The sequence below is a fragment of the Hyla sarda genome, chromosome 12 (assembly GCF_029499605.1).
Source record: "Hyla sarda isolate aHylSar1 chromosome 12, aHylSar1.hap1, whole genome shotgun sequence".
NCBI lineage: Eukaryota > Metazoa > Chordata > Amphibia > Anura > Hylidae > Hyla > Hyla sarda.
Window position 1 is genome coordinate 67,888,552 of NC_079200.1, and position 18,022 is coordinate 67,906,573.

Sequence of the window (18,022 nt, forward strand, 5' to 3'; positions counted from 1 at the left end):
GAATATAATACTGCCATACACTGCGCCCTGAATATAATACTGCCATACACTGAGCCCTGAATATAATGCTGCCATACACTGCGCCCTGAATATAATACTGCCATACACTGCACCCTGAATATAATACTGCCATACACTGCGCCCTGAATATAATACTGCCATACACTGCACCCTGAATATAATACTACCATGCACTGCGCCCTAAACATAATACTGCCATACACTGCGCCCTGAATATAATACTGCCATACACTGCGCCCTGAATATAACACTACCATGCACTGTGCCCTAAACATAATACTGTCATTAGTCTTTGGATTAGCCTTCGGATAGGGGATAAGTTATAGCTTGCGGGGGGTCAAAGCATTGAGACCCCCCACGATCTCCTGCACGGGGGCCCAGTCATTATGCCAGAAGCCGATGTCTGACCCCACAGGAAGCCATGGTCGGCACGCTCCCTCCATGCATCTCTATGGAGTATACGGAGGGGTGTGTCGGCCGGCACTTCGTGCGGGGTCGGCATACCTCTTTTCCAACTGACTGCCAAGGCCCGTACTGGAGATCGCGGGGGTCCCAGCGCTCGGACCCCCCCAACAATCTATAACTCATCCCATATTCTTTGGACCCGCATCTATCAATCATGCATATACACCTCCCCCTTATCCTTGGTTTCCTCAGCCTCACACCTCCCCAAACCCCCCCCATCCTTTTTATCCTGACCAACACCCCCCAGTCTCCCCCCCTTCAATCATAAATATATACCCCTCCCCTCATCCTTGATCCTAACCCCCCAGCCTCCCCCCCTTCAATCATAAAGATATACTCCTCCCCTCATCCTTGGTCCTAACCCCCCAGCCTCCCCCCCATTAATCATAAATATAAACCCCCCCTTCTCATCCTTGGTCCTAACCCCCCAGCCCCCCCCATCAATCATAAATATACACCCCCCCTCCTCATCCTTGGTCCTAATCACCCAGCCTCCCCCCATCAATCATAATTATACCCCCCCTCCTCATCCTTGGTCCTAACCCCCCAGCCTCCCCCCATCAATCATAAATATACACCCCCCTCTTTATCCTTGGTCCTAAACCCCCAGCCTCCCCCCATAAATCATAAATATACACCCCCCCTCCTCATCCTTAGTCCTAACCCCCCAGCCTCCCCCCATCAATCATAATTATACACCCCCCCTCCTCATCCTTGGTCCTAACCCCCCAACCACCCCCCCTCCTCATCCTTGGTCCTAACCCCCCAGCCTCCCCCCATCAATAATACATATACAACACCCCCCTCTCCTCAGTCTTACCTTAATCACACGCAGATCCGTCCCACGCTCGGCAGCAATTCCGGGCTCCCAGCTTTACGGCGTGAAGACGCAGGGGGGAATGACGCCGCACGTGACGTCGCAGGTGACTCCCCTGTGCTCCCAGAGCTGGACAGGGTGGCAGACAGAGCGGGAGGATACAGACCGGAGCGGGCAGCACATTTTCAGCCCCCCCCCCCCCGGACTGCGGACCTGGCCGCCCCTAAGCGAGCACTTGGTCTGCCTAGTTATAGAGCCGGGCCTGCAGACGGCCTATGCGGCCGCCTGTGCAGCCCACTGGTCCTATTTTCATGTAGGGGCCTGGAGCCCCTACATTAATCTGGCCCCAAAGCGGCCCCAGGCCTAGCGGCCCACCGGGATAGATCCCGGTATCCCGATAGGCCAGTCAGGGCCTGAGGATTGGTTCCTGTGTGGGGCTGCCTTTTTTTAAGACGAGTAACACTTTCCTTGAAAAGGTGGAAGGGAACAACATATTGTCCATTGTAGCAGGTGGGGGTAAAAACTTCCCCTGTAAGGCCCTACTCTCTCCCTATTAATTCCCTTCTTAGCAAAAGTGTTACTTGCCCTAAAAAGGGTGGCCCCACACAGGAACTTCTCCCTATTTCCACCTAAAAACCCTGGGAAATGGCAGTGTTTGTAAGTGGAAATAGGGAGAGGTTCATGTGCGGGGTCTACCCTTTTTAGGGTGAGTAACACTTGCCAAGAAGGGAATTAATAATGCGAGGATAGGGCCATACAGGGGAAGTTTTTACCTCCACCGGTTACAATGGACCATACGTTGTTCCCTTCCACCTTTTAGACGAATTTGCATCACATCAATACTTGTAGGTGGCACATGGTGTTTTTTGCCCACCTTTCCTTTTCTTAGATATAAAAAAAAAATTGGGGTCCATATATTTTATCCTCAGAAAAGTTAAGTTTTAGCTAATGCATATCCTCAATACTTATTTGTGGTCTGATGCGGAGGAATTTCTGTAACAGGGGAGCAGAACCTTAAATATGTTTTGCTCTATCCATATTTGTGAAGTGTTGGTGTGGCACCATGGTCAATTTACTCTGATGCATCAGGCATTGGTGGGTTGAAATCCTGACTGATCCATGCCTGATTCATCTTCACAAAGGTCAGTCTCTCCACATTTTTTGTGGACAGACGAGTTTTCCTTAAGGTTACTATGGACCCCGTCTACTAAACACCTGCTCTGATGGCACATTACTGGCCGGCAGGACAGCTTTTCCAGGGCAAACTCTGCTAGTTGCGGCCACAAATCAAGTTTGGCTGCCCAGAAGTTTAGCAGATCTTCAAGGTGTGTTGGCATGATCATGTCAAGGTTTGCCCCCACCTGCTGGTTTAGGTCCTGCTCCAGGTCTACCTGCTGCTGATTAGTTGCTTCACTATGCGGGTGAAGAAAGCTACTCATCAGCGACTGTAGACTCAGGCTGCTGCTAATGGAGCTGGTACTGCTCCTGCCACCCCTCCCCTCCCCAGCAGCCATGGCAGTGGAAGGTGAGCACAGAGGGCCCCCGAGTCAGACCTGCAAGAGGATGGACGATGGCACCGATAGGCATCGGCCAACTGACCATGTAGGATGTCTCTGTAGTAGGTCAGTTTGTCCTCCCTCTCAGTGGGTGTAGAAAAGGCCCTCATTTTCTGCCAGTAGCGAGGGTCCAATAAGGTGGAGAGCCAGAAGTCATCCTGCTGTTGAATGGTGACAATTCGGCCATCACTACACAAGCAAGTGAGCATGCATCGTGTCATTTGTGCAAGTAACTCAGAGGGACTCCTGCCTCCATCTCCACTGCATACTGCCACGGTGTGTCTGGGTCCTCTGTCTCACCTTCTCATAACTCTCTAGCTCCTCTGGCTGCTCCTGCTGCTCTTCTTATAGTCAGATGACTATAAAATCTGCCCATTTTGCGAAACTTAAACTGTGCTCCACTGTCCCCCTCCCCCTCCTCTTCCAGTTCAGCCCCCACAGGGCTCATGTGGCCATGAGATGTAGGCGCCACGTCTCCAGTGCCCTGACTAGCCATCATTTCCAACACGTGTTGTAGTAGATGAAGCAGTGGAATGACGTTGTCCATCCCGTAGTCCTGGCGACTGACTAATAATGTGGCTTCCTCAAAGGGCTTGAGCAACAGGTAGGTGTCACGTATGAGCTGCCACTGGTTGACATTGAAGTTACACAGTCCCCTTATCCGCTTGGATCATCAAGAAATCGGTGATGGCTTTTCTCTGTTCATATAGTCGGTCCAACATATGGAGGGTGGAAATCAGACTATGTTAAGGGATACCATTCTGACGCTGCAGCTCAAGGAGGGTGTGCTTTGCGGTGTACGAGTGCCTGAAGTGCATGCAAAGTTTCCTTCCCATTGTTAGGAAGTCTTGCAGATGGGGGGAACACTTCAGGAACCTCTTGACAACCAGATTGAACACGTGTGCCATGCAGTGCACATGGCTCAGGCTTCCTTGTCGCAGACAAGATGTTCTTCCCAATGTTGGTCACCATGGTTCCCATTTCCAGTTTTCATGGAGTAAGCCATGATTTGATTTATTGATGAATGACTTTTAGCAGTTCCTTCCCTGTGTGACTTCATTCGCCAGGGCAAACCATGTGAAGAACAGTGTGACACCGCTGTGCCCTGTACACATGGTATGCTGAGGGGGCATTGAGACTTGTCCGTGCAGTGGAGGCTGAGGACATGGTGGAGGATGAGGAGGCGGAGTCGAACACTGTCACAAGACCAACGGCCTGAGAACGTGGAGAAGGAAGCGGCGTGACCTGTCCAAGACGGAGCACTTCATTATGATGGCCCACCCGACAGTTCCCCCACATTAGGTGCAGTATAGTCCCCCACATTAGGTACAGTATAGTTCCCCACATTAGGTGCAGTATAGTCCACCACATTAGGTGCAGTATAGTTCCCCACATTAGGTGCAGTATAGTCCCCCACATTAGGTGCAGTATAGTTCCCCACATTAGGTGCAGTATAGTTTCCCCACATTAGGTGCAGTATAGTTCCCCCACAATAGGTGCAGTATAGTTCCCCTCATTAGGTGCAGTACAGTCCCCCACATTAGGTGCAGTATAGTTCCCCACATTAGGTGCAGTATAGTCCCCCACTTTAGGTGCAGTATAGCTCCCCACATTAGGTGCAGTATAGCTCCCCACATTAGGTTGGCAGTATAGTCCCCCACATTAGGTGCAGTATAGTTCCCCACATTACGTGCAGTATAGTTCCCCACATTAGGGGCAGTATAGTCCCCCACATTAGGTGCAGTATAGTTCCCCACATTAGGTGCAGTATAGTCCCCCACTTTAGGTGCAGTATAGTTCCCCACATTAGGTGCAGTATAGTCCCCCACATTAGGTGCAGTATAGTCCCCCACATTAGTTGCAGTATTGTCCCCCACATTAGGTGCAGTAAAGTTTCCCACATTAGGTGCAGTATAGTTCCCCCACATTAGGTGCAGTATATTCCTCCACATTAGGTGCAGTATTGTTCCCCACATTAGGTGCAGTATAGTCCCCCACATTAGGTGCAGTATAGTTCCCCACATTGGGTGCAGTGTAGCTCCCCACATTAGTTGCAGTATAGCTCCCCACATTAGTTGCAGTACAGTTCCCCACATTAGGTTGGCAGTGTAGTTCCCCACATTAGGTGCAGTATAGTTCCCCACATTACGTGCAGTATAGTTCCCCACATTAGGTGCAGTATAGTTCCCCACATTAGGTGCAGTATAATCCCCCACATTAGGTGCAGTATAGTCCCCCACATTAGGTGCAGTATAGTCCTCCACATTAGGTGCAGTATTGTTCCCCACATTAGTTGCAGTATTGTTCCCCACATTAGGTGCAGTATAGTTCCCCACATTAGGTGCAGTATTGTTCTCCACATTAGGTGCAGTATAGTTCCCCACATTAGGTTGGCAGTATAGTCCCCCACATTAGGTGCAGTATAGTTTCCCACCACATTACGTGCAGTATAGTTCCCCACATTAGGTGCAGTATAGTCCCCCACATAAGGTGCAGTATAGTCCCCCACATTAGGTGCAGTATAGTCCGCAACATTAGGTGCAGAATAGTCCTCCACATTATGTGCAGTATTGTTCTCCACATTAGGTGCAGTATAGTCCCCCACATTAGGTGCAGTATAGTTCCCCACATCAGGTAAAGTATAGCTACCCACATTACGTGCAGTATACTTCCCCATATTAGGTGCAGTATAGTCCCCCACATTAGGTGCAGTATAGTCCTCCACATTAGGTGCAGTATTGTTCCCCACATTAGGTGCAGTATAGTTCCCCACATTAGGTGCAGTATAGTTCCCCACATTAGGTGCAGTATAGTTCCCCACATTAGGTGCAGTATAGTTCCCCACATTAGGTGCAGTATAGTTCCCCACATTAGGTTGGCAGTATAGTCCCCCACATTAGGTGCATTATAGTTTCCCACATTACGTGCAGTATAGTTCCCCACATTAGGTGCAGTATAGTCCCCCACATTAGGTGTAGTATAGTCCCCCACATTAGGTGCAGTATAGTCCCCCACATTAGGTGCAGTATAGTCCGCAACATTAGGTGCAGTATAGTCCTCTACATTATGTGCAGTATTGTTCTCCACATTAGGTGCAGTATAGTCCCCCACATTAGGTGCAGTATAGTTCCCCACATCAGGTAAAGTATAGCTCCCCACATTAGGTGCAGTATAGTTCCCCACATTAGGTTAGCAGTATAGTCCCCCACATTAGGTGCAGTATAGTTCCCCAAATTACGTGCAGTATAGTTCCCCACATTATGTGCAGTATAGTTCCCCACATTATATGCAGTATAGTTCCCCACATTAGGTGCAGTATAGTTCCCCACATTAGGTGCAGTATAATTCCCCACATTAGGTGCAGTATAGTTCCCCACATTATGTGCAGTATAATTCCCCACATTAGGTGCAGTATAGTTCCCCACATTATGTGCAGTATAGTTCCCCACATTATATGCAGTATAATTCCCCACATTAGGTGCAGTATAGTTCCCCACATTAGGTGCAGTATAATTCCCCACATTAGGTGCAGTATAGTTCCCCACATTATGTGCAGTATAGTTCCCCACATTATATGCAGTATAGTTCCCCACATTAGGTGCAGTATAGTTCCCCACATTAGGTGCAGTATAGTTCCCCACATTAGGTGCAGTATAGTTCCCCACATTAGGTGCAGTATAGTTCCCCACATTAGGTTGGCAGTATAGTCCCCCACATTAGGTGCATTATAGTTTCCCACATTACGTGCAGTATAGTTCCCCACATTAGGTGCAGTATAGTCCCCCACATTATATGCAGTATAGTCCCCCACATTAGGTGCAGTATAGTCCCCCACATTAGGTGCAGTATAGTCCGCAACATTAGGTGCAGTATAGTCCTCTACATTATGTGCAGTATTGTTCTCCACATTAGGTGCAGTATAGTCCCCCACATTAGGTGCAGTATAGTTCCCCACATCAGGTAAAGTATAGCTCCCCACATTAGGTGCAGTATAGTTCCCCACATTAGGTTGGCAGTATAGTCCCCCACATTAGGTGCAGTATAGTTCCCCACATTACGTGCAGTATAGTTCCCCACATTATGTGCAATATAGTTCCCCACATTAGGTGCAGTATAGTTCCCCACATTAGGTGCAGTATAGTCCCCCACATTAGGTGCAGTATAGTCCCCCACATTAGGTGCAGTATAGTCCCCCACATTAGGTGCAGTATAGTTCCCCACAATAGGTGCAGTACAATTCCCCCACAGACATACAGCCTTCAGCCATATACAGTGCATGGCTGGAGGCTGTATCCCTGTTTACTGCCCCACTTCAGTGTTCCGACCACCGCTCCGGGGTCACGATCTACTGCTATGGCCTATGGGCCATAGCAGTAGGTCCCGGGACCAGAGGAGAGGTGGTTGGAACACTGAAGAGGACGTGTCGCTGGTGACTTACCATGCACGTGCGTCCTCCTCACTGCTCCACTCTGCTCTTCTCCTATGGGTGCACGCACAGGACATCAGTGACGTCCCTGCGTGCTCTACCTCCCGGCAGCCCTTGCGTTTTTAAAGTTAACGCAGGGCCGCAGAGAGGTAACCGGGGCATCCTTATGCCCTGAAAACATTTTTAGGGACACAGGGATGTCCCAAATATGACGGGGCCCCTGGCGGGCACGGGGCACGGAGCAGGCGCTCCATGAGTGCCAATGATGTTCTGGCCCTGCGAATGGCTCTCCCATAGAACTATATGGAGCGGTCATGACGTGCTCCTGTGCGTTCAGCCTTCGGACTCCCCGCGATCTACTGTAAAACTTATCTCCTATCCTCCTGAGAGGGGATATGTTTTCTAACATGAGATTTGTCCTTTACTTAACATATTGTGTGCAAAACAACTATTTTTCCATAGACTTACATAGTGCGCATTAATGTTAAAAATACTGCTGCTATCGTTCTGTGATTTTGTGGATGCATTTTTGATCATGAAATATGCCTGAAAATACATTGTGTGAACCTAGCCTGTTAAGGTAAGACAATTTCCCATGATAAAAACACATACCTCTAAATAAATCATAAAGTTACCAAATAACACCGATATATAAGGAAAAAATATTATCACTATACATATTACCGCCATACTGTTACTGAACAAATCCTGTATACTGAGACTAATATTAACAAGAATATCAGTATACAAGGACGAATATTATCACCATACATATTACTATCATACTGTTATTGACCAAATCCTGTATCCTGAGGACAATATTACCAATAATACCAGTATAAAAGGAGGAATAGTATCACCATAAATGTTTCCACCATACTGCTGACCAAATCCTGTATATTGAGACCAATATTATCAATAATACCAGTATAGAAGGAGGAATATATATTTTCACCATACATAATACTAACAGGCTGTTGTAATCATGCAAGTCAGTGTATAGCAGCAGTGTACTGAGCTTCACACTATTCTATAACAAAGTTATACTTCTATGAAGGCTATGTTTGGAGTACAGAGGGTTCTGTGGAGTACAGAGGAGTAAGGGACAGACAGAGGGGTCTGTTGGAGAACAGAGAGGTAAGCGACGGACAGAGGGGTCTGGTGGAATACAGAGGGGTCAGAGATGGACAAAGGGTTCTGGTGGAGTACAGAGGGGTAAGAGATGGACAGAGGGGTCTGGTAGAGAACAGAGGGGTCAGGGACGGACAGAGGGGTCTGGTGGAGTACAGAGGGGTCTAGTGGATTACAGAGGAGTAAAGGATGGACAGAGGTGTCTTGTGGAGTACAGAGGGTTCTGTGGAGTACAGAGGAGTAAGTGACGGACAGAGGCGTCTGTTGGAGTACAGAGGGGTCAGGTAGGGACAGAGGGGTCTGGTGGAGTAAAGAGGGGTCAGGGATGTACAGAGGGTTCTGGTGGAGTACAGAGGGGTCAGGGATGGACAGAGGGGTCTGGTGGAATACAGAGGGGCCAGGGATGGACAGAGGGGTCTGGTGGAGTACAGAGGGGTCTGGTGGAGTACAGAGTAAGGGACGGACAGAGGGGTCTGGTGGAATACAGAGCGGTCAAGGATGGACAGAGGGGTCTGTTGGAGTACAGAGGGATCAGGTATGGACAGAGGGGTCTGGTGGAGTACAGAGGGGTCAGGGATGGTCAGAGGGGTCTGGTGGAGTACAGAGGAGTAAGGGACAGACGGAGGGGTCTGGTGGAATACAGAGCAGTTAGGGATGGACAGAGGGGTCTGGTGGAGTACAGTGGGGTCTGGTGGAGTACAGAGGGGTCTGGTTGAGTACAGGGGAGTCAGGGATGGACAGAGGGGTCTGGTGAAGTACAAAGGAATACATGGCTTGGGGAGGTTAACAACATGGTTTAGAATGGAGATTCTTCCTGTCATATAAATAATACTGTAGGTTTCTTTACTCTCTGGCTGGAACTGTTATGCTATGTAAGGGTTAAACCAGCTGAAACAAACCTTCTAGATAAGAACACAGGGACAGACAGGGAGATCCATGTCCTGGGCTGATGGTGAATTTACCTCACAGCCCCCGGCCAGGATTACAAGACTTCTTTCGTGAATACGGTGTCCATTTTAGGACATCGTCAGTCGTCAGATGTAACTCCGTCCTCCGTCAGGTGAAACGGCATCCCACCTCCTCCCTCGGGCCAATCTCTGTCAGGCATCAGCCGCAACTCCCTCCTCCCTCCTTTGTCATCCTAAAGTCTCTCATCCGAAACTCCGTCATCCCTCAGACGAAAAACTTTCCTGCCATGTAGAAGAGCCAAGTCAGTGCTGGCTCTCTGCTATATGAGTTCTGCTGTACACGCTATTCAATGTCGGATCTGCTATACAGATTCTGTAGCACATGTAGAGTTGACTCTGTAGCGTCGGCTCTGCTATACATAGTTCATAGTTCATAAGGTTGAAAAAAGACCAGAGTCCATCAAGTTCAACCTATAACCCTAATGAGTCCCTACTGAGTTGATCCAAGGGAAGGCAAAAAACCCTCCCGGCTACAAACATGGCAGTCAGAATAAATCCCTGGATCAACGTTCTGTCCCTATAAATCTAATATACATAACCAGTGATGTAATTATTCTCCAAAAATGCATCCAGACCCCTTTTGAACTCTTTTACAGAGTTCCCCATGACCACCTCCTCAGGCAGAGAATTCCACAGTCTCACTGCTCTTACAGTAAAGAACCCCCGTCTGTGCTGGTGTAGAGGATGCCCCCTTGTTATAGATACAGTCCTGGGTATAAATAGATCATGGGAGAGATCTCTGTACTGTCCCCTGATATATTTATACATAGTTATTAGGTTTCCCCTAAGCCTTCTTTATTCTAAACTAAATAACCCCAATTCTGCTAAGATTTCTGGGTACTGTTGTCCTCCCATTCCCCGTATTACTCTGGTTGCCCGTCTTTGAACCCTCTCCAGCTCCACTATATCTTTCTTGTACACTGGTGCCCAGTACAGTACACAGTATTCTATGTGTGGTCTGACTAGAGATTTGTATAGCAGTAGAATTATTTCCTTGTCGTGGGCATCTATGCCCCTATTGATGCACCCCATGATTTTATTTTCCTTGGCAGCAGCTGCCTGACACTGGTCACTACAGCTAAATTTACTATTACCTAAGACTCCTAAATCCTTTTCCATGCCAGTCGTCCCAAGTGTCCTCCCATTTAATACATAATCCCAGCCCGGATTTTTCCTCCCCATGTATATAACCTTACATTTATCAGTGTTGAACCTCATCTGCCACTTCGCAGCCCAAACTTCCAACCTATCCAGATCCATTTGTAGCAGTTCACTGTCCTCTAAAGTGTTTAACTCTTTACAGAGTTTAGTATCACTTTACTATTCAACCCCTCTAAAAGGTCATTAAAAAATATATTAAATAGAACAGGACCCAAGACGGACCCCTGTGGTCCCCACTAGTAACAGTCACCCAATCAGAATAAGTACCATTAATAACCACTAGCGTTGCTCGCGAATATTCGCAATTCGAATTTTATTCGCGAATATCGCATATTCGCGAATATAGTGCTATATATTCGTAATGACGAATATTCGTTTTTTTTTTTTTTTTTTTTCACAGTACACATCACAGTGATCATCCCTCTCTGCTTCCAGCTTATGTGGTGTAAGAAGGCTCTAATACTACTGTGTGAGACCGGTGTGCAAATTTTCTCATATGCGAAAATTTGCATATGCTAATTCTCGCATATGCGAATTTTCGCTTATGCTAATTTTTGTATATGCGAATTTTCGCATATGTTAATTTTCGCACACGCGAATATTTGCATATGCGAAAATAAAACGAGAATATTACGAATATGCGAATATGACGAATATTCGTCCATATATTCGCGAATATTCGCGAATTCGAATATGGCCTATGCCGCTCAACACTAATAACCACCCTCGGTTTTCTATCACTGAGCCAGTTACTTACCCACTTACACACATTCTACCCCAGCCCGATCCTTCTCATTTTATGCACCAACCTTTTATGTGGCAGCGTATCAAATGCTTTGGAAAATTCCAGATGTATGACATCCAGTGATTGCCCCTGGTCCAGTCTGGAGCTCACCTCCTCATAAAAGCTGATCAGGGTAGTTTAACAGGATCGATCTCTCATAAAGCCAGGCTGATATGGAGTCATACATTTATCTTTATTAAGATACTCCAAAATAGCATCCCTTAGAAAACCCTCAAACAATTTACATACAACGGAGGTTAAACTAACAGGCCTATAATTCCCGGGGTCACCTTTTGATGCCTTTTTAAATATTGGTACCACATTTGCCATGCGCCAGTCCTGGGGAACAGTCCCTGTTACTATAGAGTCCTTGAATATTAAACATAGGGGTCTGTCTATTACATTACTTAATTCCTTTAGAACACGGGGGTGAATGCCATCTGGACCTGGTGATTTGTCTATTTAGATTTTTTGTAGACAGCACTGTACTTCTTCCTGGGTTAGACAGGTGACCTGTACTGGGGAGTTTACCTTATCACACTGTATTTCACCTGGCATTTTCCTCAGTGAATACAGTGGAGAAGAATTTGTTTAATATATTAGCTTTTTCCTGATCCCTGTTTATAATTTCTTCCTCATCATTTTTTAAAGGGCCCACACTTTTTGCTATTTATATAGTTAAAGAACATTTTGGGGTTAATTTTACTCTCTTTGGCAATGAGTCTTTCTGTATTTTAGCGATTTTTATCTGTTTCTTACATATTTTACATATGCGGCAGGAAGTTGCGTATAAGAAGAATCGTCTGAGGCATGACGTCGGTTTGGACGATGGAGTTTCGGATGAGGGAGGATGGAGTTGTGGCTGAAGGAGGACAGCAATTGGTGCGAGGGAGGAGGCGGGACGCTGTTTCACATGACGGAGGACGGAGTTGCGGCTGAGGACTGGCGGCGATTGGTCCGAGGGAGGAGGCGGGACGCTGTTTCACCTGATGGAGGATGGAGTTGTGGCTGATGACTGACTGCGATCAGCTCGGTGCTCACTGACAAGGGGCCGGCCTCCTCCTTCAATAAACAGTGCGGCCACAGCTCTTAAAGCGGCAGTCACAGCTCTAAAAGCTGTGACTGCAAGTTGCGGCTCCAGCCTATTCAGTGCAAGCAGGGAAGCAGAGCAGTGTGAGTCACGTTAGGCTGAGACTCCACTGCTCCTAAAGCGGCAATGCTGGCAACTGTTCTGTGATGGCAGCCGGATGGCCCGTTCTGCAGGCCGGCACAAAAAGGGTCCCCCGTCTGTCACACTGTTAGTACTGCCGGCTGCCAGCCTCAAAGCCATGGCCAGCTACATCTTCCGCAGAGTGCAGCAGCACCGCCTGCTGGACATTGTTCTGTGCTGGCAGCTGGACAGCCTGTGCGGCATGCCAGCACACAAAGAGTCCCCTGTCTGTCACACTGTTAGTACTGCCAGCCGCCAGCCTTAAAGCAGCGGCCGTGGCCGGCTACTTCTGCCGCAGAGTGCAGATTCTCAGGGCAGTCAGACGGATCGGCCCACCGGGTAAGTGCTCGGTCTGCCTGATGACCAATCCGGCCCTGATTGTCCCTGAACATAGTTACAGCTCCACACGTCGGTGCTGCCATGCACTTTGGTACACACCGACAGGCTCAAGGACTGTCCCATCTTCTTTTCCACAAAATTGTGCAGGGCTGGTACTGCCTTTTTCACAGAGAAATTACAGATTGCGACTCTCCACCTCGGCTAGGCACAAGCCATCAGTTCTTTGAAAGGTGCAGAGTACACCACTTGAAAAGGGAGGGACTGCAGCACCAGCAACTTGGACAGGAGCACATTCAGCTTCTGCATCGTTGGATGAGTGGGCGCATACTGTTGTCTCTTGGACATGGCTTCGCTGATGGATTGCTGGCAGAATGACTGAATTGAAGTAGGAGGAGCAGGAGCATCTGGAGCAACAGAAGATGGGTATGACAGACAGCTCCTTTCAGCTGAGATGGTGGAGCCTTGGCTGGCTGAAACAGGGAACGGTGTGCCACTGGGTGATGCAGCAGGCTTTACCACCACATCGGGGCCACGGTTCTCCCAGGCCGCTTTATGGTGACGCTGCATACGTTGACGCAGGGCCATGGTGCCAACATTGGGATCCTGGCCATGCTTTACCTTCTGCCGACACATCTTGCATGTGGCCAGGTTAACATCCTCTGAATGCTTGATGAAAAACTGCCACAACGCCGAGTAGCTTATTTTCCCACCAACAGTCCGCACTGATTGACTGCTACTGCCACCGACTCCAGGAACCCCTGTTCCACTACCTCCCAGGAAGGTAGGCTGCCGCGAATCAGGTGGTCTACTCGGGCATGTTTAGCTCCAGACTTTCCACTTCTGCCACCATGCTGACTACCAACCATGCTACCACCTTGCTGGCTCAGCTGCTGCCTCAAGGGCAACCTGCAACCCTCTTCTCCTGATGTTGATGAAGCCCCTTCTGCACCCAGATCCCAAGTGCGATCATCGAGTTGTGTCTACACGTCACTGATGTTCTCCTCAGGTTACTCAACAGTGTCTGCTTCAGGAGCCTGAACGTTTGCAACACCACCTCCCATGCCACTCTCTTCATCACTACTTGCCCACCTAGCAGAGGAAGCGGCGGATGTCTCCTCCACTTCTTGGCTGGGCAGTAGCTGCTGATTGTCCTCTATATTGTCCTCACTAAATAGTGGAGCTGAACCCACAGCATAAGACACTTCTGTGGGGGAGGGAACAGCATAGGACAGAGGCAATGGGAGGAAAGGGACTGCTCCCGGGCCATGCCAACTGAGGGTTGTGTCTGAGGAAGCCACCGACTGTTAACTGGGGGTGTCAGATGTCACTTGGGATGAAGTGGATGACCGAGTTAACCAATTGATGATGGCAGATGGGTTGCTGGTTGAGACACGACTGCTTGCTGATACTGGGAGCTCAGGCCTCTCACTGCGACTCCTGCTGCCACTCACCCCTAGTCTGCTGCGACCTCTGCCTGCGCCTGATGAATATAGGCCTCTGCCACTCCTCTGTGCATGTCCTTGCACTTCTCTGGCTGACATAATTAGTGCATATATAAGGGGAGTACAATACAACTACGCTTAAAACAGTATTTGTCTAGAACAGCAGCAGGTGTGTACTTTTGGCTGGCCTTTCACAGTAACTAGGCCCTTAAGACTTTAACAGGAACAAAATGGTACACCACATAGATGTACGTACGTGGTATGCACTTATGACGAGAGTACAACACACTCCACTACACTTAAAACAGTATTTGTCTACAACACCAGCAGATGTGTACTTTTGGCTGGTGTTTCACAGTAACTAGGCCCTTAGGACTATAACAGGAACAAAATGGTACACCACGTAGATGTGCATACAGGGTATGCACTTATGAGGGGAGTACAATAGGCTCCACTACACTTAAAACAGTATTTGTCTACAACACCAGAAGATGTGTACTTTTGGCTGGCCTTTCACAGTAACTACGCCTTTAAGACTTTAACAGGAACAAAATTATACACCACCTATGTACGCACAGTTTACACTTAATAGAGGACAATACACTCCTCTACACACCCAGTATCAGGCACTAATAGCAGGTGATTATGGCTTTTAGTGCTCTGCCCACCCTAACTGGCTGGCTACTATTAGCGTTTCAGTTGTTGTACACACCAGTGCTGCAGCACACAGTCGCTGTGTAGTACACCCAAAATTGCACTCTCTCTCAATCTCTCTCCCTTCCCTATCAGTGCTTCTAGGCTGGATTTGGGCTTGAGGTGAATCGTTGCCATAACAATGCTTTTCTGTGCAACACACTGTTCTCTGTCCCTCTCTCACTCTCTGCAATAAAATGCGGATGTGACTGGCCGCAAGATGGCTGCCGATTAAATAGGGCTGTGACATCACAGGAATGGGTGGCTGGCTGCTGATAGGCTGCATGCTGCATTTGATTCAGGGTCATCCCGCCTAGCCAGCTTGCCGCCTTCCCAGAGTTCCTTGCCCCATGTGCTGACATGTGGAGCCGCCATCTTAGATGCCCTGGAGCCTGTACCGCACTAACTGGAGTATAATGAAGCGATTTGTGCGATCGAATCGCAGTGATATTCAGATTTGTTGCGAAGCAAAATTTTCCTGAAATTCGTAACAAATTCGGATTTGTCAGATTTGCTCATCCTTATTTGCCAACATTGAGGGTCTGTGCCAATACAGAGGGTTCCGGCAGGTCTCCTACCACCCATTAAATTAAGGGGTGTAGCCAACCAGAGCTGAGCACCCTTTATCAAAGAAACATATAGCAATGAAGCATGTTCTGCTTCAGTTATACGTGAAAAGGCATTTTTGTCAGAATCTCCATTAAAATTAATTGATCATACATTTACCTGAATCGTAGGACCCCCTACAATGAGTTGTACTCTTTAAAGGGGTATTCTGGTTTAAAAAAAATTGTATACAAATAACACTATCACCCCAAGATATATACACCTTACTAATTTAGTGTAAACATAAATTGTAGTGGGTTTAGAGTGCTTTTGCATAATTTATCCTTAACAGGACATTGTGTAGTCCTGAAGTCCTCTCATTATCAGTGTGGTGTTATCTCCAACTCTCTGCAACGAACCATCTGCTGCTATCTCAGGAGGCTTGGCTGGATTTTGTCTCTGAACTCAAACCCTGAATGATGTTATTATCTCTGACCACTTCTTTATCCGACTTAGGTGCCATGATGACTCAAAGGTGACACGTCTCTACAGAGTATGATGCCATAGTATACGATAATAATACATATAATAATGTCACTATTAATGTGCACCACACACACATATTAATAATGCCACTACTGTGATCCAATAATGCCCCCTATGCCCCATGTTATGCCCCCATGCCTCCATACAGTAATAATGTCTCCCATGCCTCCATACCATACAGTAAAAATACCCCCTGTGATCAGTGGGCTTGACAAACTTTACCGAAAAAAGTTTGGTTCACGACATACAGGTTCTCCATGAACCGGCAATGAAATAAGCCTCAAAACATATGTAATTAACAGAGAAAAAACTATACAGCACTCACCAGGTAGATGCCAGGAAGGGTACTTTAATAACACACAGGAGTATTACAGCAGCGGCAGGGGAGAGGAAGAAGAACGCGAGCTCCTTGGAGCTCGTGGGGTATGTGTTCGTTTCGTTGGATTCCGCTTGATCATGCCCACTCAAGGACTAACACAGCACCGGAATAAGCCTGTGTTTACTTATTCCGGTGCTGTGTCTGCCCTCCCGCGAAACGGACCCGTCACCTATGAGCTCCTCGGAGCTCATGTTCTTTTTTCCCCTGCCGCTGCTGTAATACTCCTGTGAGTTATTAAGTACTCTTCCAGGTATCTACCTGGTGAGTTCTGTACAGTCTTTTCTCTATTGGATTTGTTATGCCATGAATTTCTCATGAATAGCACCAGAGATTTCCAATACCGCTACCTGTGCGTCCAGACACTAATAGATACCTTGGAGTGCCAGACTCTGTTGTGTTCTCTATTACCTATATCAAATCATAAGTATAATACTGCCTATTACACTGCTCGGATCACCTAGGAATGCATTCAAGTAGGCTTAAGTTAATGTCAACTCTACAGCGACATGCGGTAACCCATGGTAAGTAACAGCTTGTTTAAAAACATACTGCAATAGGGTATTTTGTATGCTTTTTAACACTAAAATAAAGTTGCACAAAATATCCCTTTTTGTTGGCAGATTCCAGCAGGTGCTAAAATGCACTCAAAGGTATTGAAACGCAATGGCTTTTTTCACGTGTTTCAATATTTCTCCCTTTTTGAGAGTTGCAGGTTTGATAACAGTGTTTTAAGATATAGAGTAAACAGTAAATAGTGAACAAATAGTTTTTGTAAACATTGAACATTTTAAGAAAATTTTCAAAAATGCTCCCTTTTTTGGGACAGTTTGTGTGGCTCTGTGACAAGTATGCAATAGGTTGGGTGGCTGATGCAATTTCTGTTTCGAAGTGTTCCAAAAAATTTGCATCAGGATTGGTTTGAAAATGGTGAGGAAGAAGTTTTGTTTAAAAAGTCGTAAAAATAATCTTTATTATTGGGGTCAGGAGATGTCCAGAAATTCTCCCTTTATGGAAATGTGGTGGCCCAGTACAGGATGGTGTGTCCCCATACATTTCTCCTGCCCTGTCAGGCAAAGTCCCTCCATGTCCCCAGGGCCCCCGTTACAGTGTAACCTCTATTGTATATATGTTTGTATCACTAGTGTACTGTTGCTTTAAATATTATACCATGTGCTTGTTACCCAGGAGACACTTGTGACCCAGTGACCCAGTGACCCCCCAAGTAACCTATGGGATCCTTGCTAAGCTCCCCTATAAAATCAGGGGAGGGGCTGCAATCTCTCTCTTGGAGCTCTTGGCTCTTGTTCCTGAGGTCCAGTTCAGTCTCAGTGTGTCCAGAGCATTGGAGGCCTCAAACCTAAATTCTGCAGCCACAAAGTCAGCTCAAGTAATCTCAAAGTCATCTTCATGTCAATTATCAAGTCAGTCAAGTCAAGTCTTCTATATAGTCACCGTGGCCTGCACTAAAGTGTCTCTACATACCGCAAATCCCATCAAGCCTGCGAGGTCCCCCTGTGTCACTGGTCACCTCCTTGGGA